The 26,528-nt window shown below is 42.3% G+C and overlaps 1 protein-coding gene and 3 non-coding genes across 5 annotated transcripts in view; 3 read left to right on the top strand and 1 right to left on the bottom strand.

Annotated features, from left to right (window-relative positions):
* LOC114814718 (glypican-5-like) overlaps window positions 1-26,528 on the top strand; it is an 866,559-nt gene that overhangs the window by 191,090 nt on the left and 648,941 nt on the right. The gene's annotated exons all lie outside the window — the stretch shown is intronic.
* On the top strand, window positions 1,523-1,660 carry LOC114816625. Its single transcript, XR_003764428.1, has one exon. It is a non-coding gene; the product is annotated as a small nucleolar RNA SNORA7 (small nucleolar RNA).
* On the top strand, window positions 20,603-20,740 carry LOC114816356. The gene has a single exon (XR_003764118.1). It is a non-coding gene; the product is annotated as a small nucleolar RNA SNORA7 (small nucleolar RNA).
* LOC114816050 lies at window positions 25,175-25,312 on the bottom strand. The gene has a single exon (XR_003763826.1). It is a non-coding gene; the product is annotated as a small nucleolar RNA SNORA7 (small nucleolar RNA).

Genomic DNA, 26,528 nt, shown 5'->3' on the forward strand with positions numbered 1-26,528 from the left:
ATAAAATTTGGATAATGTTATAAGGAGCTCTGGCAGATAGACAAGCCAAAATATTCAAACTTTAGGATACATCTCTCAATTCTCAATCTCTTCTTTGACACAATTGATAATGCATTAGGAAAAAAAGGTAAATATTAAATTTTTGTATTTGAAAATTCACTGTTACCTGAGCATAGAGAATAATAATAACAATGATAATAATAATAAGTGTGGTATTTGTTAAGCTCTTACTATGTGCAAGGCACTGTAATAAGCACTGAGATGGATACAGCAAATTGGGTTGGACACAGTCCCTGTCCCACATGGGACTCACAGTCTGAACTCCCATTTCACAGCATAGCTTAGTGGAAAGAGCCCGGGCTTGGGAGTCAGATGTTGTGGGTTCTAATCCCGACTCTGCCACTTGTCATCTGTGTGACTTTGAGCAAGCCATTTGACTTCTTTGTCCTCAGTTACCTCATCTGTAAAATGGGGCTAAAGACTGTGAGCCCCAAGTGGGACAACCTGATAACCTTGTGTTTCCCAGGTCTTAGAATAGTGCTTGGTACATAGTAATCACTTAACAAATGCTATCATTGTTATTATTATTATTATTTCACAGATGAGGTAACTGAGGCACATAGAAGTTGTGACTTACCCAAGGTCACACAGCAGAAATATGGTAGAGCCAGAATTAGAACCCATGTCCTTCTGACTTTGTGTGTGACCACTTTCACTTTCCTGATGTGACGTAGTAGAAAGATCTTGGGCCTGAGAATCAGAGGCCCTGGCTTCCATTCCTGTTTCTTTCACTTGTTCACTTGGAACAAATCACTTAACTTCACTCTACCTCAGTTTCCTCATCAGTAAAATGGGAATTCAATGTTTGTTCTCCTTTCTCCTTAGAATGAGTCCCATGTGGGGCAGGGAATATGTCCCACCTGCTTATCTTGTATTTACTCCAGCATTTAGAATAGTGTTTGACATAGAGGAAGTGCTTAAAAAATACCACAGTTATGATTATTATAATCATTGCTGCCATTATAATAATAATGATAATTATGGTATTTGTTAAGCACTTACTATTTGCCAAGCACTCTTCTAAGCACTGGGGTAGATGCAAGGTAATCAGGTTGTCCCATGTGGAGCACACAGTCTTAATACCCATTTTACAGATGAGGTAATTGAGGTACAGAGAAGTTAAGTGGCTTGCCCAAGGTCACAAGGCCGAGAAGTGGTAGAGCCGGGATTAGAACCTGCATCCTCTAACTCCCAAGCCCAGGCTTTTTCCAGTAAGCCACTCAGTTCTGCAAAGTTACATAGTTATTATTATTATTATTATGGGGTCTGTTGGTAATTATCTGGGTTCAGGGAGGCTGGTGGTGGTGTTTATTGTTGTATTGTACTCTCTATAGTGCTCTGCACACAGTAAGCACTCAATAAATATGATTTAATGAATGAATGAATGAATGATGCTCCCTCTCACTCATATCTGGTCTAAGCATACGTTTTAGCCTCGTTTAAAGACCCCTACCTCTGCATCCTCCTCTCAGGGTCACACCTGGAGAGTTCCCAGTACTCTACCAGTCTTGACTACAGGAGGGAAAGTCAGGCAGAGGCAGACCCATTCCATTCATAGCTTGGTAAGTGCCTAGTGAGTCGAAGGCAATCTGCTATACGTCAAAACTGACCCATGTTGGGCAGCAGCAGCTTGGGAGAGAATCAAGGGTGAAGACTCAAGTTTATTGCATGGAAGAAATCAGTGTTAAACCACTTCCATATTTTTACCAAGAAAACTCTATGGATCCATTACCAGAACAATTGCAGATGGAGGCCAGACATTCTGGGACAGATATGTCCATGGCGTCACTATGGGTCAAAGATGACTTGATGGCATAAGACAAGACTTCTTCATCTCTTAATGGTAGATATTCAATTCAATTAAGTCATATTTATTGAGCACTTACTCTAAGCCTATTGTAGGCAGGGATTGTCTCTGTTGTTGAATTGTACTTTCCAAGTCCTTAGTATGGTGCTCTGCACATAGTAAGTGCTCAATAAATACGATTTAATTGAATGAATGTGTGCAGAGCACCATACTAAGCTCTTGGGATAGTACAATGTAACAATAAACAGACACTTTCCTTGCCCACAATGAGCTTACAATAAAGCAAACAGGATATTATTGCCCCTACATTCTCAGGACCTCTATACCAATAATATATCACTTGGATTGGTCCTGTCAGGTTTGTCTCAAATCATTTGTACCAAATGATGGTATTTGTTAAGTACTTACTATGTGCCAAGCACTATTCTAAGCACTGGGGGGGGATACAAGGAATCAGGTTGTCCCACGTGGGGCTCACAGACTTAATTACCATTTTACACTGATACATGGCAGAGCTGGGATTAGAACTCATGACATCTGACTCCCAAACCTGTGGTCTTTTCTCTAAGCCATGCTGCTTTTCAATAATAATGGTATTTAATAATTTTGTTATTTGTTAAGCACTTACTATGTGCAGAGCACTGTTCTAAGCGCTGGGGTAGATACAGGGTAATCAGGTTGTCCCACGTGAGGCTCACAGTTAATCCTCATTTTACAGATTACCAAAAGGAGGAGGGAGATGGGGTGTCCTGGCCCTGCATCTATTTTTTATGGCATTTGTTAAGCACTTATTATATGCCAAGCACCCTTCTAAGCACTCAGGTAGATTCAAGTTAATCAGGTCAGACAGAGTCCCTGTCCTAAGCACTTACTATGTGCCAGGTACTGTTCTAAGCACTGAATTAGATACAAGGTAATCAGGTTGGACATGGTCCCTGTCCCACACAGAGCTCACACTCTTATTCCCCATTTCACAGATGAGGGAACTGAGGTCTAGAGAAGTGAGGTGACTTGTCCATGGTCACATAGCAGACGTATGGTGGAGTGGGGATTAGAACCCATGACCTTTTGACTCCCAGGCACATGCTCTATCCACTAAGCCACGCTGCTTCTCAATAGTCCTTTAGGGGTTAGCACCCCTACTGAGAGTTACAGCTGCCACTAAAGCTTCAACTCAGAATCTAAGGGAAGCAGCAGACCTAGTTGAAAAAATGTGGGCCTGGGAGTCAGAGGACTGGGTTTTAATCCTAGCTCTGTCAATTGCTTGCCCTAAGCCCCTAGGCAAGTTATTTAACTTCCCTGTGCTTCCGTTTTCTCAACTGTAAAATGAGGATTCAGTATCTCCTTTCCTTCCTACTTAGACTGCCATGAGGGACAGGGACTGTGTCTGACCTGATTAACTTGAATCTACCTGAGTGCTTAGAATGGTGCTTGGCATATAATAAGTGCTTAACAAATGCCATAAAAAATAGATGCAGGGTCAGGACACCCCATCTCCCTCCTCCTTTTGGTAAATAATTCCATAATTCTGATCTTTAAACCCTCCCTTATCCATTCATTCACTTCTCCACTCAAAGTCCAGAAATCCAATTTACCTCACATCCAAGTCTCCAGGGGCAGCTCTGACTCTGATACAGTCAACTCTCACTTCAATTTCCATTTCCCAAGCTCCTTCCCTATTTTAAAGAATCAGGCTAAATGAAATTATATGATAAAGTGTTTTCAATTTTCAATTTTTTGGGTTGTTGGCTGGTAAATATGCCTTCACAAAATTAGAGCTTCTTAAATGGATCTGGTATTCGGTTTTATTCAGTAATTATGGCCAGTTACCCAAAGTCCATGCCAGCAGTTAGAAAGCACTTGCCATAGGCATTTTTAGTCATGCACCTGCCCTTTTAGGAAGTATATTAAATATTTCTAAATGGCTTCATAAAGTTTATTTGCTGAGGACAAGCCAGATTCTGTTAACAGTTCTAGCACATGGCAATGAATACTGGAAAATGAACCATTTATTCAATGAAGAAAGACATTAAGTGATCCAATAAATAACCTACTGGATTTTATGATGAAAAATACCATTCCATGATTTCATTCACTTTATTTTTAAAAATAAATAAGGAGATGAGACAAATGGCGTCTATTTTGTTAATTAATCTGGTCCTGAAGATTGGTCTACTTCTCTTTAAATGCCATATGAAATGCATATTTGGTAAATGAGCCTTGTGTGCATCCACTATTCAAACTGATCCTGGTCTGCTGTGGTTGGCAGCATCTGAAATGATAATTATTATTTTTCATTTTGACCATTTAGATCTAACTGTGGACTAAACTGGAATCTGAGTACCTTATGGAGATAGAGTTAATGCACTGACTCTTGTGCTCTTTACATCACTTTAAAATTTTCCTCTTTTTGTTTGTATTTTCAGCATTTCAAAGACTAAGATCAAATCATATGAGACCTAGGACATTCAGACCCTTCACTGTATCTCGTGCTTAGTTTTGTCTATTGCTGTTTATAGCGTGAAATTAATCAATTATATTGAATGATTACTGTGCACAGAGTACTGTACTAAATGCTTGGGAGAGTACAGTATAAATATTTCCAGTTGCTCCAGGTAGAAAATTTGATTTAAAAATTCATTCATTCATTCAATCATATTTATTGAGCACTTACTGTGTGCAGAGCACTGTACTAAGTGCTTGGAAAGTACAATTTAGCAACAGAGACAATCCCTTTCCAGTAACAGGCTCACATTATAGAAGGAGGGAGACAGACAACAAAACAAGTAGACAGGCATCAATAGCATCAATATAAATGTAATTATAGATCTATGCACATCATTAATAAAATGAATATAATATTCGTATATACATATGAATATTATGAATACATAATATTCATAGATAGATAGATAGATAGATAGATATGCAAGTATTGTGGGGCAGAGAGGGGGAATAGAGCAGAGGGAGGGAGTTGGGGTGATGGGGAGGGGAGGAGAAGTGGAGGAAAAGGGGGGCTCAGTCTGAGAAGGCCTCCAGGAGGAGGTGAGCTCAATAGGGCTTTGAAGGGGGAAAGTGTGCTAGTTTGGTGGATGTGAGGAGGGAGGGCATTTCAGGCCAGAGGAAGGATGTGGGCCAGGGTGGGACAGGTGAGAACGAGGCACAGTGAGTAGGTTAGCAGCAGAGGAGTGTAGTGTGTGGGCTGGGCTGAAGAAGGAGAGAAGGGAGGTGAGGTAAGAGGGGGCAAGGTGATGCAGAGCTTTGAAGCCAATAGTGAGGAGCTATTGTTTGTTATGGATGTTAATAGACAACCACTGGAGATTTTTGAGGAGGGGGTGACATGCCCAGAGCATTTCTGTAGAAAGATAATCCAGACGGCAGAGTGAGGTATAAATTGAAATGGGGAGAGACAGGAGGGTGGGAGGTTAGAAAGGGTGCTGATGCAGTAATCTAGTTGGGATATGATGAGTGATTGAACTAACAAGGTAGCGGTTTGTATGGAGAGGAAAGGGCGGATCTTGGTGATGAGTAATGCAGGACCTATTTGAACATTAATATAGTGAATCATTGCAAAAGTCTAAATCAGAAAAAAGAAAAGTTATTGTTTTCTTCATCACAAACTAAAACATTGGGATCAAAATTGATCCCAATTGATTTTCAAGAAAGTGAGTTAATATAGAAGATTGAAAAACCTACTGGAAAGATGAGCTCACAAGTGTGCAAACACCTTCATAGAGCTAACCTCCTACCAGGTGCTGACAGGGAAAAAGAAGAAGTCTGGATCGAGCACAGGCCTTGGAGTCAGAAGGTCATGGGGTCTAATCCTGGTTTTGCCACTTGTCTGCTGTGTGACTCGGGCAAGTCACTTAACTTTTCGGTGCCTCAGTTACCTCATTTGTGGAATGATGATCGCGACTGTGAGCCCCATGCGGAATGAGGACTGTGTCCAACCTGATTTGCTTGTAGCCAACCCAGCACTTAGTACAGTGCGTAGCACATAGTAAACCTTTTACAAATACCGTAATTATTATTAATCATTATTCAACCTAAATTGGACAGATTCTTCAATAAATGGGGAAAAAACCCTTTCCTATATTCAGCTAAAGAAGCTTCCAGCTTCCAGCTTCTTTTGCAACGTCCAAGATTCAGAAATATTATTAAAAATTTGGATGTTTTGTTTTGAATTACTTTAATGAAGATTAGACAATAGTTATTTGTAGCACACTAGATCACATTTAAAGCTCATTGTGGGCAGGGAACATATCTACCAACTCTGTTGTATTCTCCCAAGCTCTTAGCACAGTACATTGATTGATTTATGTAAATTCTTATTATTTTCCCATGATACAAACATATTGTCAAAGAATACATCTTAGATATGCTGTGGGTAATGCATATATTATGACATCTTGTCTGACTGCCACAACCAAACACAAAATGCCGTTTTCACTGTTATCCTTTTTCAAGACAATCAGCAATTCTGCTAGGTCAGGGCAACAGGAAAGGTGGGTCTAGTTCTATAGGAACTAGATGAAGAAGAACAGCTAATCAGAAATCCTTAATAACAATAACAACCAAAAAAAGGGGTTTCTTTTTGCACTCCAGGAATTTATATGGCCAAACCCAGTGGGGAAAATTTGAAAATCCAGGAGGAGAAAGGCAGAGAGGAGCTAACAGATTCCTTGGCTAATTGCCAAACCTCCAGCATACCCACTATTATAGAGAGCTTCATTTCATTCGAGTAGTGATTCCATAAGGACATTTGTGTGAGCATATGGAAGGACAATTATCTTTGGCAGCTCATTTTAGGACATTCCAAAACATTTCTATAAACTAATTACAGAAGAGTATTTTCATGATTATGACATTGCCATATATTTTTCTAAAATGAAAAGATAAGCTTAGTTAAGTTTCAAATATTTTTTATCAGCAGTTGTTACCCAGTTGAAAGGCTTTGTTTTATCATCAGGCTTTGCTAGATTGAAAACATTTGTTTGGATCCCAGAGTCATTTCTTCTTAGGGCAGGAAGGGACCTCAACACTTTTCAACCATTGTTTCATATTGGGAAAGACTCCCAACTGCAATCACAGCACTGAATTTTTATGTTATGAAGAGAGTGCACTTGCTTCCTTTGCCAGACTACATTTTCATTTCCCCTCACCTCACTCAGGGTTTCTCCCTGAATCGTTCCCTTAACCATGCTGGTGTCTGATATCAGTTCAGTTATCTTCGTGTTACAGATAACAAATCTCATGAGGATATTGGGTGGTTTCATGAAACTGGTTTAGGAAAAGATAATTTGGAAACATGAAGCGAAAGCAGAGTGCTAAGGATTTTTCATTAATATTTATGCTTTTCTCTTCATGGAGGAATGAGTTTGGGACCTCATAGTATTTAGTTCTACCCCAGTTGTTTATAGCTAATTTATTATTCTTGGAAAGTTTTGGTTGGACAGCTAAAATCCTCTATATTGAATAAGTGAGTAGGTATTTATAAGGTGTTCTTGACTTAATAGAAACTAGTCATCCCGTGCTTCTTCTCATAGAAATTATTGTTCCTCTCATTTGTTTATAACTGAATGATTTTAAATTGACATAATTAGGTCATAGACTTTGAGACTCATTTTTGTTCATAACAGACCTGGAAAAATGTCCCAGATTTAACCCAACAGAGAAACAGACTTTCACATACCATTATAAAATGAAAAAAAGTACACAGATTGGATTCTAAATCTTGATCTTTTGAGGTTAATGGTTTAGGTTACCTAGATAATGGAAAGTCTGGTTACTATGGAGGCATGTTATCCTTGACTGTTTTATCCAAAATGTTAAGATAGATAAGAGGCACCATGCTAAACTACCTAGAATGAGAAACCTCAACAACCCTTCTCCAGTCTAGGAATTTAAAAGGAATATAAGAGATCTGAAATCTGGTCCCAATCCAAAAGAACTCTGCCTTAATATTTTGAAGAACTGCAAGATTCTGATTACACATCTGCTTAAAAATAATAGGAAAGCAGTATGACCTAGTGGAAAGAGCATGGGTCTGGGAGTTAGAGGACCTGGAGACTAATTCTGGCTCCACCACATACCTGCCGTGTGATCCTGGGCAAGGCACTTAATTTCTCTGGCCTCAGTTCCCTTCTCTGCAAATTGGGAATTAAATAGGTATTTAAGAACCCCAGCATCTGTGTTCTAATTCCGGCTCTGCCACCTGTCTGCTGTGTGACCTTTCAGAGGGATCCAGGTTTTCAATGTGCACGGGGGATATTCAAGGTGGATCCAACCCAATCCTCCAAAGAGAAAAGTCAAGTCTCTCTCTGCTCCTCCCCACGCCAAGATCTGGTAGATGCCTCTTGACAGATCCGTGGACACAATTTACAAACTGTGATAAACCACTCATGTTCAAATTGTTTTGAGTACTTCCTCTAAAACGAAACCCTCTCTTGACCCCACTGCCCCCTCCAGTTATCGCCCTCCCTCCCTCCCACCCTTTTCAAACTCCTAGAGCAAGTCGTCTACACTCGCTGCGTCAAATTCCTCAACTCCAACTCTCTCCTGGACCCCCTCCCATCTGGTTTCTGTCCCCTTCACTCCCTGAAACTGCCCTTTCAAAGGTCACCAATGAGCTCTTTCTTGCCAAATCCAGTGGCTCCTACTCTAACCTAATCCTCGACCTCACAGCTGCCTTTGACTATTGACTATCCTCTTCTCCTAAACACATTAACTAACCTTAGCTTCATGGACTCGGTCCTCTCCTGGTTCTCCTTTTATTTTTCTGGCCATTCATTCTCAGTCTCCTTTGCAGGCTCCTCCTCCCCCTCCCATCCTCTTACTGAGGGGTTCCTCAAGGGTCAGTTCTTGGTCCCCTTCTATTCTCCAACTATACTCACTCCCTTGGTGAACTCATTCACTCTCACGGCTTCAACCATCTTTGCACAGATGACACCCAAATCCACATCTCCCCCATGGTTCTCTCTCCCTCCCCCCAAGCTCGTATCTCCTCCTGCCTTCAGTACATCTCCACCTGGATGTCTGCCTGCCACCTAAAACTCAACATGTCCAAGACTGAGCTCCTTATCTTCCCTCCCAAATCCTGTCCTCTTCCTGACTTCCCTTTCACTATGGACGGCACTACCATCCTTCCCAGTTCACAAGCCCACAGTTTAGTGGCATCCTTGACTCCGCTCTCTCATTCATCCTACACATCCAATCCATCACCAAAACCTGACGGTCTCACCTTCACAACATTGCCAAAATCCACCCTTTCCTCTCCATCCAAACCACTACCTTGATGGTACAGTCTCTCATCATATCATGCCTGGATTACTGCATCAGCATCATTTCTGATCTCCCAACCACCTGTCTCTCCCCGCTTCAGTTTATATTACACTCTGCTGCCCCGATTATCTTTCTACAGAAATGTTCTGAGCATATCACCCTCCACAAAAATATGCAGTGGTTTCCTATCAACCTTTGCATTAAGCAAAAACGTCTCACTATTGGCTTCAAAGCTCTCCATCATCTTGCTCCGTCTTACCTCACCTCTCTTCTCTCCTTCTACAGCTCAGCCCGCATACTCTGCTCCTCTGTCACTGCTAACCCTTCTCACAGTGCCTCATTCTTGCCTGTCCTGGCATCAACCCCTGGCCCATGTCTTACCTCTGGCCTAGAATGCCTTCCCTCCTCACATCTGTGAAACTAGCTCTCTTCCCAGCTTTGAAACCCTACTGAGAGCTCACCTCCTCCAGGAGGTCTTCCCAGACTGAAACCCCCCTTTTCCTCTGCTCCTCCTCCCCTCCCCATCACCCTACTCCCTCCCTGTGCTTTACCCCCTTCCCCGCCCCACAGCACTTGTGTATTCATTCATTCAATAGTATTTATTGAGTGCTTACTATGTGCAGAGCACTGTACTAAGCGCTTGGAATGAACAAGTCGGCAACAGATAGAGACAGTCCCTGCCATTTGATGGGCTTACAGTCTAATCGGGGGAGACAGACAGACAAGAACAATGGCAATAAATAGAATCGAGGGGAAGAACATCTCGTAAAAACAATGGCAACTAAATAGAATCAAGGCGATGTGCAATTCATTAACAAAATAAATAGGGTAAAGAAAATATATACAGTTGATCGGACAAGTACAGTGCTGAGGGGATGGGAAGGGAGAGGGGGAGGAGCAGAGGGAAATGGGGGGAAAAGAGGGTTAAGCTGCGGAGAGGTGAAGGGGGGGTGGTAGAGGGAGTAGAGGGAGAAGGGGAGCTCAGTCTGGGAAGACCTCTTGTAGGAGGTGAGTTTTAAGTAGGGTTTTGAAGAGGGGAAGAGAATTAGTTTGGCGGAGGTGAGGAGAGAGGGCGTTCCAGGACCGCGGGAGGACGTGGCCCAGGGGTCGACGGCGGGATAGGCGAGAGCGAGGGAAGGGGAGGAGGTGGGCGGCAGAGGAGCAGAGTGTGCGGGGTGGGTGGTAGAAAGAGAGAAGGGAGGAGAGGTAGGAAGGGGCAAGGTGATGTAGAGCCTTGAAGCCTTGAGTGAGGAGTTTTTGTTTGGAGCGGAGGTTGATAGGCAACCACTGGAGGTGTTTAAGAAGGGGAGTGACATGCCCAGATCATTTCTGCAGGAAGATGAGTATATTCTGTAGGAAGATGAGGAGTTGTGTATATTTGTACATATTTATTATTCTATTTATTTTATCAATGATGTGTATATATCTATAATTCTATTTACTTATTCTGATGCTATTGATGCCTGCCTACTTGTTTTGTTGTCTGTCTCCCTCCTTCTAGACTGTGAGCCTGTTGTTGGGTAGGGATTGTCTCTATCCATTGCCAAATTGTACTTTCCAAGCCCTTAGTACAGTGCTCTGCACACAGTAAGTGCTCTATAAATACGATTGAATGAATGAAGCCACTTAACTTTTCTGTACCTCAGTTACTCATCTGTCAAATGGAGTTTAAAACCTTGAGCCTCATATGGTACAGGGACGGCATCTAGCTTGATTAGCTGGGATTAGCTTCTTGCTTCTCCCTCCTACTTATACTGTGAGCCCCAAGTGGGGCCTGGTTATTTCATATCTACCCCAGTGTTCAGGACGACCGTACTTGGAACAGTGTAAGTGCTTGAACAAAAACAATATAATTATAAATATAATTATCATTATTATAATCATAAATACAAATGAATTTAACACAAGAAAGTAAATTCAAACCAAGCCTTAAAATCAACAAACTAAGATTTACAAGTCCTAAATAGTTCAACCCCCACTTTCTTGACCTACTTTTCCAACCACTTAATAAAAGGAAATGGGCTTACCAATGTATTCATTCATTCAATAGTATTTATTGAGCGCTTACTATGTGCAGAGCACTGTACTAAGCGCTTGGGATGAACAAGTCGGCAACAGATAGAGACAGTCCCTGCCGTTTGACGGGCTTACAGTCTAATCGGGGGAGACGGACAGACAAGAACAATGGCACTAAACAGCGTCAAGGGGAAGAACATCTCGTAAAAACAATGGCAACTAAATAGAATCAAGGCGATGTACAATTCATTAACAAAATAAATAGGGTAATGAAAATATATACAGTTGAGCGGACGGGTACAGTGCTGTGGGGATGGGAAGGGAGAGGTGGAGGAGCAGAGGGAAAAGGGGAAAATGAGGCTTTAGCTGCGGAGAGGTAAAGGGGGGATGGCAGAGGGAGTAGAGGGGGAAGAGGAGCTCAGTCTGGGAAGGCCTCTTGGAGGAGGTGATTTTTAAGTAAGGTTTTGAAGAGGGAAAGAGAATCAGTTTGGCGGAGGTGAGGAGGGAGGGCGTTCCAGGACCGCGGGAGGACGTGACCCAGGGGTCGACGGCGGGATAGGCGAGACCGAGGGACGGCGAGGAGGTGGGCGGCAGAGGAGCGGAGCGTGCGGGGTGGGCGGTAGAAAGAGAGAAGGGAGGAGAGGTAGGAAGGGGCAAGGTGATGGAGAGCCTTGAAGCCTAGAGTGAGGAGTTTTTGTTTGGAGCGGAGGTCAATAGGCAACCACTGGAGTTGTTTAAGAAGGGGAGTGACATGCCCAGATCGTTTCTGCAGGAAGATGAGCCGGGCAGCGGAGTGAAGAATAGACCGGAGCGGGGCGAGAGAGGAGGAAGGGAGGTCAGAGAGAAGGCTGACACAGTAGTCTAGCCGGGATATAACGAGAGCCCGTAATAGTAAGGTAGCCGTTTGGGTGGAGAGGAAAGGGCGGATCTTGGCGATATTGAAGAGGTGAAACCGGCAGGTCTTGGTAACGGATAGGATGTGTGGGGTGAACGAGAGGGACGAGAACAAGCTCTGCAGGAGTAGGCTTTATTTACAGTGTTTGTTAGAAACTTATTACATTCAAGGCACTCTGCTAAGCCCTGGGGCAGGTACCAGCTAATCAAGCTGAATACAGTCTCTGTTTCACATGGGGATCATAGTCTTAATCCCCATTTTACAGATGGATAACTGAGGCACAGAGAAGTTAAGTGACTTGCCCAAGGTCACACAGCAGACAAGTGGCAGAGCCGCAATTAGAACCCAGATGCTTGTGTCATCCCAGACCATGTTCTATACATTAGTTCGAGGTTCCTAACAGATGAACAGTGGAAAGAGGTAGCTTTGGATTTCTCTAATTTATCAAGAGAAGAGGCTCAGCCTTGCTCAGGACCACGCCCTGCTGAGGTTCAAAGAGGATCAAATATTTGTCTTCTCTCTTGTGGGCAGGAAATGTGTCTACCAACCGTGATGTATGGTCCTCTCCCATGCATTTAATTTAGTTCTAGGTGTGCATTGATTGGCAATGTAGATTTTCCTTTCCTTCTATGCAATACACTTGCCCAGTAACTTTCAGCAGGATCATTTGAATGTTCTAAACAGGTCCCCAAATCATCAACCATCATACACACAGCAATGGCAACAGTAGGATCATTTTCAATGGAGAAGGTTAGGTCAGTTGCTCTGAAATTTCCCTGCTTCAGCATCCCTTCATCCCCGTATTAACCTGTATCGGGTAGCAGATGAATCCATTCATTTCCAGAATGAACTGGTGGCTGAATCAAGATGTGGTGTTTGTTTTTGATAGGTTCATATACATGTAGCTGTTATATATGTGCATACATATTGATAGATAGATATATATGCAGTTCTATAAAAGTATAATACATGTTTACACATGAATATTAATAGATACATATATACCCATGCTTGTTCATACATATATACATATAGAAATAATAGATTTATGTGTACAGTACATTCAAACACACACAGACAGACACACACACACACACCTGTGATGGAGGCTTCATATTTTGGTCCAGGTTTCAGTGGATTTTGACACTGAAAGTTCACAGTGAGAAACAGCATTGCCTAGTGGATAGAGTACAGTCCTTGACTCAGAAGAACCTTGGTTCTAAGCCTGGCTCTGACACGTCTACTGCGTGGCCTTGGACAAGTCACTTAACTGCTATGTACCTCAGTTACCTCACCTGTAAAATGAGGATTAAGTCTGTGAACCCCATGTTGGATATGGATTATATCCAACCTTGATTATCTTGTATCTACCCCAGCACTTAGTACAGTGCCTGGCACAGAGTAAGTGTGTAGCACATATAAAAAAGGACCTAGTCCTGCTTAAATTGCCTGGTGATTCTGCTTTATTCAGTCATTCACCCAGCACTTAGTACAGTGCCTAGCACAGAGTATGTGTGTAGCACATATAAAAAAGGACCTAGTTCTATTTAAATTGCCTGGTGATTCTGCTTTATTCAATCATTCACTCAATCAAACAGTGGTATTTATTGAGCCTTTGCTGTGTGCAGAGCACTTTACTAAGCACTTGGGAGAGGGACCCCCACCTAATCCATAGATTTATTAATTGTGAACTATATTACAATATTTCATTTCTCATTCATGACCTTTTTCTCCTAAAATTATTATTTGTTCATTCAATCGTATTTATTGAGTACTTAAAGTCTAGAATGGTAGGAGACAGACATTGATATAACTAAATAAATTACAGATATGCACATAAATGCTGTGGTACTCACAGAGGGGATGAATAAAGGGAGTAAGTCAGGAAGACACAGAAGGGAGTGGATGAAGAGGAAAGGGGGTTTAGTCAGGAAAGGCCTCTTGGAGGAGATATGCCTTCAGTAAGACTTTGAAGGGAGGGAGAGTAATTGTTTGGCAGTGTTAAGGAGGGAGGGCATTCCAGGCCAGAGGCAGGATGTGGGTGAGAGGCCGGCGGTGAAACAGGCGAGATTGAAGCACAGTGAGAAGGTTAGCAATAGAAGAGAAAGGTTTGTGGGCTGGGTTGTAGTAGGAGAGTAGTGATGTGAGTTAGAAGAGGGGCAAGGCGATTGAGTGCTGTAAAGCCCACGGTAGGAGTTTTTGTTTGATGTAGAGGTGGTTGGGCAACCACTGGAGTTTTCTGAGTAGTGGAGAAACACGTCCTGAATGTTTTTGTAGAAAAATGATCTGGGCAAGCAGAGTGAACTATGGGCTGGAGTGGGAAGAGATAGGAGGTTGGGAGGTCAGCAAATAAGGTGATGCAGTAATCCAGGTGGGATAGGATGAGTGATTGTATTAATGTGGTAGCAGTTTGGATGGAGAGGAAACGGTGGATTTTAGCACTGTTGTGAAGGTGAGACCGGCAGGATTTAGTGATGGAATGAATATGTGGGTTGAATGTGAGAGAGGAGTTAAGGATAATGCCAAAGTTATGGGCTTGTGAGACAGGAAGGTTGGTAGTGCCTTTTACCATGATGAGAAAGTAACAGGGAGGACAGGGTTTGGGTAGGAAGATAAGGAGTTCTATTTTGGACATGTTAAACTTGAGATGAAGGGAGATCATCCAAGTATCATGAGAAGCATATGAGAAGCAGCATGATGTAGTGGATAGAGCAGGGGCCTGGAAGTCAGAAAGTCAAGGGTTCTAAACTTGGCTCTGCCATTTGCCTGCTATTTGACCTTGGACAAGTCAGTGCCTCAATTACCTCATCTGTAAAGTGGAGATTAAGATTGTGACCCCCATTTGGGACAGGGATTGTGTCCAATGTGATGAATTTATATCTACCCCAGTGTTTAAAACAATGCATGGCACATAGGAAGTGCTTAACAAGTACCATAATTATTAATATTAGTAATATAGTTATATTACTATTAAGTAGGGAATGTCTTGAAGGGAGGAGGAAATTCAAGACTGCAGAGAGGGAGAGAGATTAAGGCTGGAGATATAGATTTCGGTACCAACTGCATAGAGTTGGTAGTTGAAGCTGTGGGATCTAGTGACTTCTCCAAGGGAGTGGGTGTAGATGGAGAATAGATGGGGATCCAGAACTGAATCTTAGTTAGAAGGTGAGAAACAGAGGAGGATCCCGTGAAGGAGACAGAGAATGAACAGCCAGAGAGATGAGAAGAAAACAAGGAGAAGACAGAGTCAGTAAAGCCGAGGTTGAATAATGTTTCCAGAAGGAAGTGTTTGGCAGTGTTGAAGGCAGCTGAGAGGCTGAGGGGGATTAGGATAAAGTAGAGGCTGTTGGATTTAGCAAGAAGGAGATCACTGGTGACCTTTGAGAATTTGGTTTCCTTGGAGTGAAGGGGACAGCAGCCAGAATGGAGGGGGTCAAGGAGAGAATTGGAGGAGAGGAATTTGAGACAGTGGATGTAGCCAACTCACTAAAGGAGTTTGGAGAGGAATATAGGAGGGAGATGAGGTGATAACTGGAGGGAGCCATAGGGTCAAAGGAGGGTTTTTCAGGATGGGGAGACATGGGCATGTTTGGAAACAGAGGGGAAGAAGCCATTGGAGAGCAAACAGTTGAAGATGGATGTTAAGGAGGGAAAAAGGCTGGTGGAGGCAAGTGTTTTGATAAGGAGCAAAGGAACGGGGGTCGTATGCGCAGGTATTTTTCATTGAGGTTCCCAGATTTACCAAGGCAATAGACTATATTGAAAAATTTGACTCATTTCCTTTTTCTTTGTTTTCCTTATATGGTATTAGAGTGGGTATTACAGATAAAATACTACAAAACCCTACACAAAGCTAACCTATGAGGAAACTTCTATTTAGAAAGCTCTCATATGATAGAAACAAATGCTTGAGAACAATGGTGAAAATAAAGGTGAATTGTTGAGTAAGACCAATTTGGATTCTATTGTTCATAACGATACGCTGCCAATCGTGCTGTCAATCATACCCTGACACTATTTAGAGTAAGATCCCCTCCAAGGAACAAAATGTCTGTCTCAGTTAAAAGGCTTAACCCAAAAGATCTGGGTCAGGTGATCAGTGCCTATACATGACCCCTTTGCCAAATGTGTGAAATAGAATTTTGCATATTCTCCTCAGGAATATATCCCATCCTATTTGTGCATAGTACGACAACGTAATCTCATACTGTGCAAGATGTAGTAGATAGAGAATGGGCCTGGGAGTCAGAAGGTCATGGGTTCTTATCCTGGATCCACCATTTGTCAGCTGTGTAACTTTGGGCAAGTCTCTTAACTTCTCTGTGCCTCAGTTACCTCATCTGTAAAATGGGGATTAAAAGTGTGAGCCCCATGTGGGACAACTTGATTACCTTGTATCTACTCCAGCACTTAGAAGAGTGTCTGGCACATAGTAAGCACTAAACAAATACCATCATTATTAACCTTCTCGCTGTGCCTTGCTCTAGCCTGTCCCTCTGTCAACCCCTAGCCCACATCCTGCCTCTGGCCTGGAATGCCCTCCCTCCTCACACATGCCAAACTAGCACACTTCCTCCCTTTAAAGCCCTTCTGACAGCTCACCTCCTTCAGGAGACCTTCCGAGATTAAGGCCCCCTTTTCCTCTGCTCCTCTCCCTCCCCATCTCCCCTATTCCCTCCCTCTGCTCTGCCCCCTTCCCCTCCCCACAGCAGTTGTATATATTTGTACATATTTATTATTCTATTCATTTTATTAATGATGTGTATATATCTATATTTCTGTTTATATTGATGCTACTGATGCTTGTTTACTTGTTTTGATGTCTGTCTCCCCTCCCTCTAGACTGTGGCCCAATTGTTGGGCAGGGCTTGTCTCTATTTGTTGCTGAATTGAACTTTCCAAGCATTAATTACAGTGCTCTGCACACAGTAAGCTCTCAATAAATACAATTGAATGAATTCAAATACCACAATTATTATTATTATTATTGTTATTAATCTTAATTCTAAGCATGGTAATCAGAGTTCAGCATCAAATGGCCCATCCAAGAAAGATATTTAGATTGCATAGGCCTTCAGGATATAGAAACTCTTTCATCTTAATAAACCTCCACTACTTCCAGGTGTGTTCTTGTTCTTCCTCCTGCACCCCCTATTTTTAAATTATCCATCAACAAATCAATAGTATTTATGAAGCATTTAGTCAATATAGAACACATAGTGCTAGTGATAATTGTGGTATTCCTTATGTGCCTATTATATGCCAAGTACTGTACTAAGTTTTGGGGAAGATACAAGATAATAACATCAGTCATAACCCCTGTCCCACCATGGGACTACAACCTAAGGGGAGAATGTATTGCACTGCCATTTTATAGATCAGGAAACTGAGGCACAGAAAATTTAAGTGACTTTTCCAAGGTCACATAGCAGGCAATTGGCCTAGCTGAAATTAGAACCTTGATCTGCTGACTTCCTGGCCAGTGTTTTGCCACATGAAAATGCAGAAATTTCAGGAGAGGGGCAAATTGAGTGGGGTTGTGAGAGATTAGTCAGTAAAAGCTTCCTGTAATATATATGATTTCAGATGGGTCTTGAAGTTGGGGAGAGAAAAGCCTTCACTCACTCTGTAGCATCATCATCATCATCATCAGTGGTGTTGAAGGTTTACCCTGTGCAGAGCACTGCATTCATTCATTAATTCATTCAATCAATAGTATTTATTGAGTCCTTACTATATGCAGAGCACTGTACTAAACGCTTGGAATGAACAAATTAGCAACAGATAGAGACAGTCTCTGCCGTTTGACGGGCTTACAGTCTAATCGGGGGAGACAGGCAGACAAGAACAATGGCAATAAATAGAGTCAAGGGGAAGAACATCTCGTAAAAACAATGGCAACTAAATAGAATCAAGGCGATGTACAATTCATTAACAAAATAAATAGGGTAATGAAAATATATACAGTTGAGCAGATGAGTACAGTGCTGAGGGGATGGGAAGGGAGAGGGGGAGGAGCAGAGGGAAATGGGGGGAAAAGAGGGTTAAGCTGCAGAGAGGTGAAGGGGAGGCGGTAGAGGGAGTAGAGGGAGAAGGGGAGCTCAGTCTGGGAAGGCCTCTTGGAGGAGGTGAGTTTTAAGTAGGGTTTTGAAGAGGGGAAGAGCATGAAGCACTAGGGAGAATACAGTGCAACTGAGTTGGTTGACACATTCCCTGCCCACAATGAGGTTATAGTCTAGAGGAGACTAAATCGTCACACCACCCAATTCTATAACTCTAGTTCCATTACCACAGTTTTCATGCTGTTTCTGGGATGCTCCCAGCTCCACCTAGATTGTGGGGAGAGGTTGTGACTACTGACTCTGTTGTATTGTACTTCTGAATTGCTCTGACACATAAACATGCAATAAATACCACTGATTGATTGATTGAAACATTTTGCCCTGCTGATATTATATCTTGGATGCAGTGGGATTCTTCTAGGTGACAGTGAATTCTTGGATAGGATAAAGACTGATAAAAAAAAAAAAACCCTCAATGCTAAAGAGCAGTGTAATTAACCAAAAAAAATGGATTTGATAACTAAAGGGATGATGTATAAGGAATGCCAAGTGCCAAATATGTGATGAACAGGCTCTGCCCTTCATTTTAACCAAAAAAAAAAAAAAAAAGTTGTGGAACTATTACATAAGAAACAGGAAAGGGAACTGTCTCTAGATTGCAAATTCCCTGTGGGTAGAGATTCTGTCTACCAACTCTGTTGTACTGTGTTCTCCCAAGCACAAGCCAGTCATTTTATTGTTGGTTTTTATTTTGTATTTGTTAAGTGCCTTCTATGTGTCAAGCACTATTCTGAGTGCTGGGTAGATACAAGTTAATCAGGTGGGACACAGTCCCTGTCTCACATAGACCTCACAGTCTAAATTGGAGGGAGGAGAATGTAATCTCCATTTTACAGATGAGGTTATTGAGTCACAGAGAATGGAAGTGCCTTGCCTAAAATCATACAGCACACAAGTAGCAGAGCTGGGTTAAGAACCCAGGTCCTCTGACTCCTCTACTGTTTACTTTCTTGCAGAGAAATACACAGAAGAACTGTCTATCTCCCTAAGTGTTCGATAACTTAATCATTTTGAGAGGTCTCATATAATTTTGTCAGACTTATACCACCCTTTATCATGAAAACAATATTTTTTAACTTTTTACTTTGGAGGCCTCATCTTTGGTGATTTTATATTAGGGGCTGATCACTGAACATACATGTTGTGTGTTCTTATAAATGCCTGGATAATATAGAATGGGTATTCAGTACTGCAGTTCAAATTTAGAATTTATGACTCTACCATATATATTTTTCCACATCTATCTGGGGTTGTCCTGAAAAATAGCTGTTTGTTACCTGCATAGTACTTGGGATTTGGGTCATTTGGTTTTTTGTGGTTAATTGTCAGTCTTATAAATGAACAAGGCAGCAAACTACAGAGCTGAAGGGTTGCTGGGCTGGGGTTTAGTTCCCACTGAAAAATGCAGTTTCAGCTTATTGGCAGCTAGACTGCTTGTTATTCATTGTAAGGAGTCTAGCTATGGGAGTGTTAGATGTTTGACAGTATTGAATAGATTCCAGTCAGCCATACAAACCACCTCCAGTGAAGTGGAAAGGACCATAAAATTGTTTTAGCAACAGCTAATTCTCTCCGGTCTTATAGGGCTTTTTTTTAACTGTTTGGGTGCCAGTGGTATATTTGCCAATTCAAACACAGCAGTGAACGTTCTTCGGGTTAGCAATATCTTCCAGGATTGTTTCTCTGAGTCTGTCACATTAGATAGAACAAACCAATTTCAAGTTCAATCCAAATGAGACTAGATGTCTCCCTGCTCAAGACATTTAATGTACTACGACCACCTTTTGGCAATGAATGCTAATTTGCCAAATTCAAGTTAGGTACACCAAAGTTGATTTTTTCCACAGAATACTCAGCTCCTCAACCAAATAGGAATGGCACTAGCCTGAAATCGTCTATTTGTTTTTTTCTGGGGAACCTAAAATGCCATACAAAAAGTGGTTCAATTTTTAAATTAACAGTGGAATTGGAAGGAGACAGGAATTATCTCCTCTTTCCAGACAGAACCGGAGGCATCAAGAGGCTAGTTAATTTGATCACTGTTACCCAGGAAGTGAACGTGCTAAAACTGATCTCATATTATTGTATATAAGCAGTGTGGCCTATTAGAAAGAGCAGGGGCCTAGGGGTCAGAGGCATTGGGTTTAATCCCAGCTCTGGCACTTGCTTGCTGTGTGACCTTGGAAAAATCATTTCCTTCTCATACCTCAGTTTTCTCATCTGTAAAATGGTGTTTCTGTACCCCTTCTTCCTCCTATTTAGACTGTGAGCTCCATATGATAGAGGAACTGTTTGATCTTGTATCAACCCCAGAGCTGATTACAGCATTTGGGCACATAGTACTATTATTATTGTCGTTGCTGTTAATGTTACTATTATGTGCCAAGCACTAAACTAAACACCGGGGTAGATATAATATCCCCCCTCTCTGGGTCACACCTGGAGAGTTTCCAGTACTCTACCAGTCTCGACTATGGGAGGGAGAGTCAAACAGAGGCATATTCATTTCATTCCTAGCTTGGGCAGTGACCAGTGAGTGGAAGACCATCTGCTACAAGTTAAAACTTACCTGTGCTGAGCAGCCGCGGCACGGGAGAGAGTCAAGGGTGGACACTCAGGTTTACTGCATGGAAGGAGGCAATGGTAAACCACTTTCATATTTTTACCAAGAAAACTGTATGGATTCACTACCAGAATGATAGCAGTTGGAGGTGGGGCATTCTGGGAGAGATATGTCCATGGCATCGCTATGGGTTGGAAACGACTTGACAGCATAAGACAAGACAAAATACAAGATCATCAGGTTGAAAATATATCCTGGACCATAAGGAGCTCAAAGTCAATGTAGGAGAGAGAAAGGGTACTGAATCACCAAATTACAGATGAGGAAACTGAAACACAGAGGAATTAAGTGATTTTTTTCCACGGTCACACAGCAGACAAGTGGCAGAGCTGGGATTCATTCATTTGTATTTATTGAGCACTTACTGTGGACAAATCACTATACTAAGTGCTTGGGAAAGTACATTATAACATCAGACAAAATTCCCTGCCCTCAGTGAGTTCACAGTCCAGAGGGGAAGACAGATGGTAATACGAAAAAAAGAAAAATAGATAGATGATAGATAGATAGATAGATAGATAGATAGATAGATAGATAGATAGATAGATAAACAAACGATATATATATACACGATGGGGAAGGGAGGGAGGATGAATAAGGGAGCAAGTACGAGCTGCACAGAAGGGAGTGAGAGAAGAGGAGAGGAGGGCTCAGTCAAGGAAGGTTTCCCAGAAGAGATGTACCTTCAATAAGGCTTTAAAATGAGGGAGAGTTATTTGTCTGATATGAGGAGGGAGAGCATTCCAGGCCAGTCGTAGGATATGGCTGAGAGGTCGGCGAGGAGATAGACAAGATCGAGGTACAGTGAGAAGGTTAGCACCCAGAGGAATGAAGTGTGAGGGCTGGGTTGTAGTAGGAGAGCAGCGAGGTGTGAGATAGGAGGGTTCAAGGTGATGGAGTGCTTTAAAGCCAGTGGTGAGGAGTTTCTGTTTGATGGGGAGGTGGATGGGCAACCACTAGAGTTTCTTGAGGAGAGGGGAAACATAGTCTGAATGCTTTTGAAGGAAAAATGATTCAGGCAGGAGAATAGACTGTGGACTGGAGTGGAAAGAGATAGAAGGCAGAGAGGTCAGCAAGGAGGTTGATAGAATAATCAAGGCAGGATAAGATTAGAGCCCAGGGCCTCTGACTCCTAAACCCATGCTCTTTCCACTAAGACATGTTGTTTTAATAACCAACAAATATGGCCAATTATTACCTGTATAATGTCAGTTTAAAGATATGTGAAGATCGAGAAGCAGCATGGCTTAGTGGAAAGAGCATGGGCTTGGGAGTCAGAGGTCATGAGTTCTAATCTTGGATCCTCCACTTAGCTGTGTGACTTTGGGCAAATCCTTAACTTCTCCGTGCCTCATTTACCTCATCTGTAAAATGGGGATTAAGACTGAGCCCCAAGTGGGACAAGCTGATAACCTTGTATTCATTCCAGTGCTTAGAACAGTTCTTGGCACATAGTAAGCACTTAATAAGTACCATCATCATTATTATTATCATTGTATGTAGGTTTTAAAATGGTGGAAAATACCTACATCTTGGAGGGTGAAATCTTCCTTTAATGTAATGGAGAATTAATGTAATTTTTATAAGAAAAACATGAGGAGAAAAGCATTCAGTCATTCATTAATTTATTCATTTGTATTTACTGTGTGCAGACCACTGTACAATTGGTCTCCTGGAGAATACAATTCAGCAATAGAGGCAATCCCTGCCCACAGTGGGTTTACCGTCTGAAAGGGATGACAGACATCAAAACAAGTAAACAAGAAGCAATAGCATCAATGCAAATAAATAGAATTATAGATATGTACACATCCAAACAAGTAAATAAGCATTAATATAAATAAATAGAATTATAGATATGTACATACATACATAAATGCTGTGGGGTGGAGAGGGGCGTAAAGCAAAGAGAGTGAGTTGGGGTGGTGGAGAGGGGAGGGGAAACTAAGGAAAAGGGGGGGCCTTAGTCTGGGAAGCCCTCTTGGAGGAGGTGAGCTTTCAGTAGAGCTTTGAAGGGAGGAAGTGTGAATGGCAGTTTTGAGGATGGAGGGCATTCCAGGCCAGAGGTAGGACATGGGCCAGGGGTCTACACAGGACAGACTAGAGCAAGGCACAGTGAGAGTTTAGCACCAGAGGAGCAGAGTGTACTGGTTGGGATGTAGAAGGAGAGAAGGGACGTGAGGTAGGAGGGGGCAAGGCAAGGCTTGGAAGCCAATAGTGAGGAGTTTTTGCTTGTTGAGGTTGAGAGGCAACCCTGGAGATATTTGAGAAGCGGGGGTGACAGGCCCAGAACGTTTCTGTAGAAAGATAATGTGGGCAACAGAGTGAAGTATAGACTGAAGTGGGGAGAGACAGGAGGTTGGGAGGTCAGAAAGGATGCTGATGCAGTAATCCAGTCGGGCTAGGAGGAGTGACTGTACTAACGTGGTAGTAGTTTGGATGGAGAGGAAAGGGCAGATCTTGGTGGTGATGTGAAGTGAGACTGGCAGGTGTTGGTGACGGATTGGATGTGTGGGGTGAATGAGACAGTGGAGTCAAGGATGATATCAAGGTTGTGGGCTTGGGAGACAGACGCGAAGGATGGTAGTGCCATCCGCAGTGATGGGGAAGTCAGGTAGAGGACAGGGTTTGGAAGGGAAGATAAGGAGCTCAGCCTTGGACATGTTGAGATTTAGATGACGAGAGGACATTCAGGTAGAAATGTCCTGAAGGCAGGAGGAGATGTGAACCTGGAGGGAGGGAGAGAGAACAGGGGAGGAGATACAGATTTGATTATCAACCATTTTAAAGAATAAATGGATGTCTCTGGATGGAAATTTGGAGATTTTGGGATTAGGATTATTTCAGCTTCAGCATGGCCTAGTGGAGAGAGCATGGGCTGTGAGTCAGAGGGTCTGGTTTCTGACCCAAGGTCTGTTAGCTGACTGCTGTGTAACCTTGGGTAACTCACTGAACTTTTCTGTGCTTCAGTTCATCATCTGCAAAACAAAGATTCTCTACTTGTTCTGTCTTCTGCTTAGACTGTGAGCCCCATGTGGGGTAGGGACTTTGTCCAACCTGATTATGTTGAATCTATCCCAGTGCTTAGTTTAGTGCCTCACATATAGTAAACACTTAACAAATCCCTTTAACAAACAACTCACCTAACCAATGTGAGCCAACTAGTGTAATATATGCTGAAATATGACCCATTCTCATATTAAAAGGGAATGAACATGAGAACAAGAAGTTCATGGGCACATGATGGAGAGAAGAATTTGAGAGAGAATGGAGGAAGGTTAACTGATCGATGACTTGAAAACTCATTGCAGGTTTCATCATTTGTACCTGAATCGCAGGGAGCAGTGCAATGCATGAAAAATTCATTGCATAATATAGATTTATTTCAACATTATAAAGTGAAAAAATAATAATTTCAAAGTGTAGCTACCATAATGGAGTGTTGTATCTAGAATGCTGGAAAAGCCACAGGACCGAGAACCTGCCCGTAGGAATTTATCACAGTGTTATGGCTTGTGCTGAGGCACTCACAATCTCTCATTCTGCCAGCTGGGTTCCCTGGGGGCACAGAGTGTAACATCAAGTTGGTGGGCAGAGGCTAGAGCACTTTGTGATATGCAAGAAAAAGTTTATTTTATTTTATTTTTTACCTGCAGGCTCCATTTAAGGCCCAAGATGTTCAATCAATCAATCAATCAATCAATCAGTCATATATCCTGAGCACTTACTGGGAGTTCTTGGGAGAGTATAATATCACAATATAACATGCTTTCCATGTTCGCATTGAGCTTACAGTCATGGGTTCAAATCCTGACTCTACCACTTGTCAGCTGTGTGACTGTGGGCAAGTCACTTAACTTCTCTGTGCCTCAGTTACCTCATCTGTAAAATGGGGATTAAGACTGTGAGCCTCACATGGGATAACCTGATGACAACTCTGCACATAGTAAGTGCTTAACAAATACCGACATTATTATTATTATTATTATTGTTATTACTATTATGCACATAATGCCAGTGTTATGCCCATCATTCCAGGATAATAATAATAATAAGAATAATAGTATTTGTTAAGCAATTACTATATGCCAAATACTGTTCTAAGCACTGGGGTAGATACAAGGTCATCCGGTTGTCCCACATGGGGCTCAAAGTCTTCATCCCCATTTCGTTGTTGCCTTATGCTGTCAAATCGTGTCTGACCCATAGTGACATCACAGACACATCTCTCGCAGAACGCCCCATCTCCATCTGCAGTCATTCTGGTAGTGGATCCATAGAGTTTTTTTTGTAAAAATGCCACGCAAAAACTTGAGTCTCCGCCCTCAACTCTCTCCCATGCTGCTGCTGCCCAGCACAGGTGAGTTTTGACTTGTAGCAGATTGCCTCCCACTGTCTAGCCACTGCCCAAACTAAGAATGGAATGAGCATGCACCTGCTTGACTCTCCCTCCTGTAATCGGGACTGGTAGAGTACTGGAAACTCTCCAGGTGCGACTCTGAGAGGGGTCCATTTCCATTTTATAGATGAGGTAACTGAGTCACAGAGGAGTTAAGCACCTTGCCCAAAGTCTCACAGCAGACAAGTGGTGGAGCTGGGATTAGAACCCACGTCTTCTGACTTCCAAGCCTGTGCTCTTTCCACCAAGTCATAGTTTCTTTGGTAACCACTGCCATCTTTGCCACTTAAACCAGCCAACTATTTTACTAAATTCCTGCCCAGACTGTCCAGCCCCGATGCCCTAGGTGATTCCTCAGTCAGAAATTTTCACCTCTAAAGGTGATTCCTCACTAGACAGAACCAGGACTAGTCCCCTGGTGTTGTAGTAGTAGTAATAGTATTAAATTGTAATAATAATGATAGAATTTGTTAAGCTCTTACTATGTGCAAAATACTGTTCTGAGTGCTGGGGTGGATACAAGGTAATCAGTTTGTTCCACGTGGGGCTCACTGTCTTAGTCCCCATTTTCCAGATGAAGTAACTGAGACCCAGAGAAGTGAAGTGACTTGCCCAAAGCCACACAACTGGCAAGTGGCGGAGCTGGGATTTGAACTCATGACCTCTGAATCCCAAGCCCGGGCTCTTTCCACTGAGCCACGTAGTGAAGCAATATGGCCTAATGTAAAGAGCAGGATCCTGGGAGACAGAGGACACAGGTTTTAATCTTAGCTCCTCAACTTGTCTGCTGTGTGACCTTGGGAAAATCACTTTCCTTTGCTCTGCCTCATTTACCCCATCTGTAAAATGGGGATGAAGACTTTGAGCCCTCTGTGGGACAGGGACTATGTCTGACCCTATTATCTTGAATCTACCCCATTGCTTAGTACAGTGACTGGCACATAGTAAGAGCTTAAGAGATACCACAATTATTATTATTATTGTTGTTTTGAAGTATCCACTTGGTACAGTCAATTATGCTAGGCACTTGGGATGTACAGAATAAAGAAGTGACCCATGTTTCCTGTCCACAGGGAGGTTGTGGGGGAGACAAGCACAAATTAATTCACAGGAGTTGTCAAAATAAATAATTGAATGTACAGTTGAAAAAACAAATAGGCAAAAGTGATGAGGATGGGTTGTATAAGTAAGTACATAAAAACTAGAGCTGGCTTATGGGTTGCTTGAATCTACCAGTGTTTAGAAGAGTGCCTGACAATAATAATGTTGGTATTTGTTAAGCGCTTACTATGTGCCGAGCACTGTTCTAAACGCTGGGGTAGACA

The sequence above is a fragment of the Ornithorhynchus anatinus genome, chromosome 1, assembly GCF_004115215.2.
Source record: "Ornithorhynchus anatinus isolate Pmale09 chromosome 1, mOrnAna1.pri.v4, whole genome shotgun sequence".
Lineage (NCBI taxonomy): Eukaryota > Metazoa > Chordata > Mammalia > Monotremata > Ornithorhynchidae > Ornithorhynchus > Ornithorhynchus anatinus.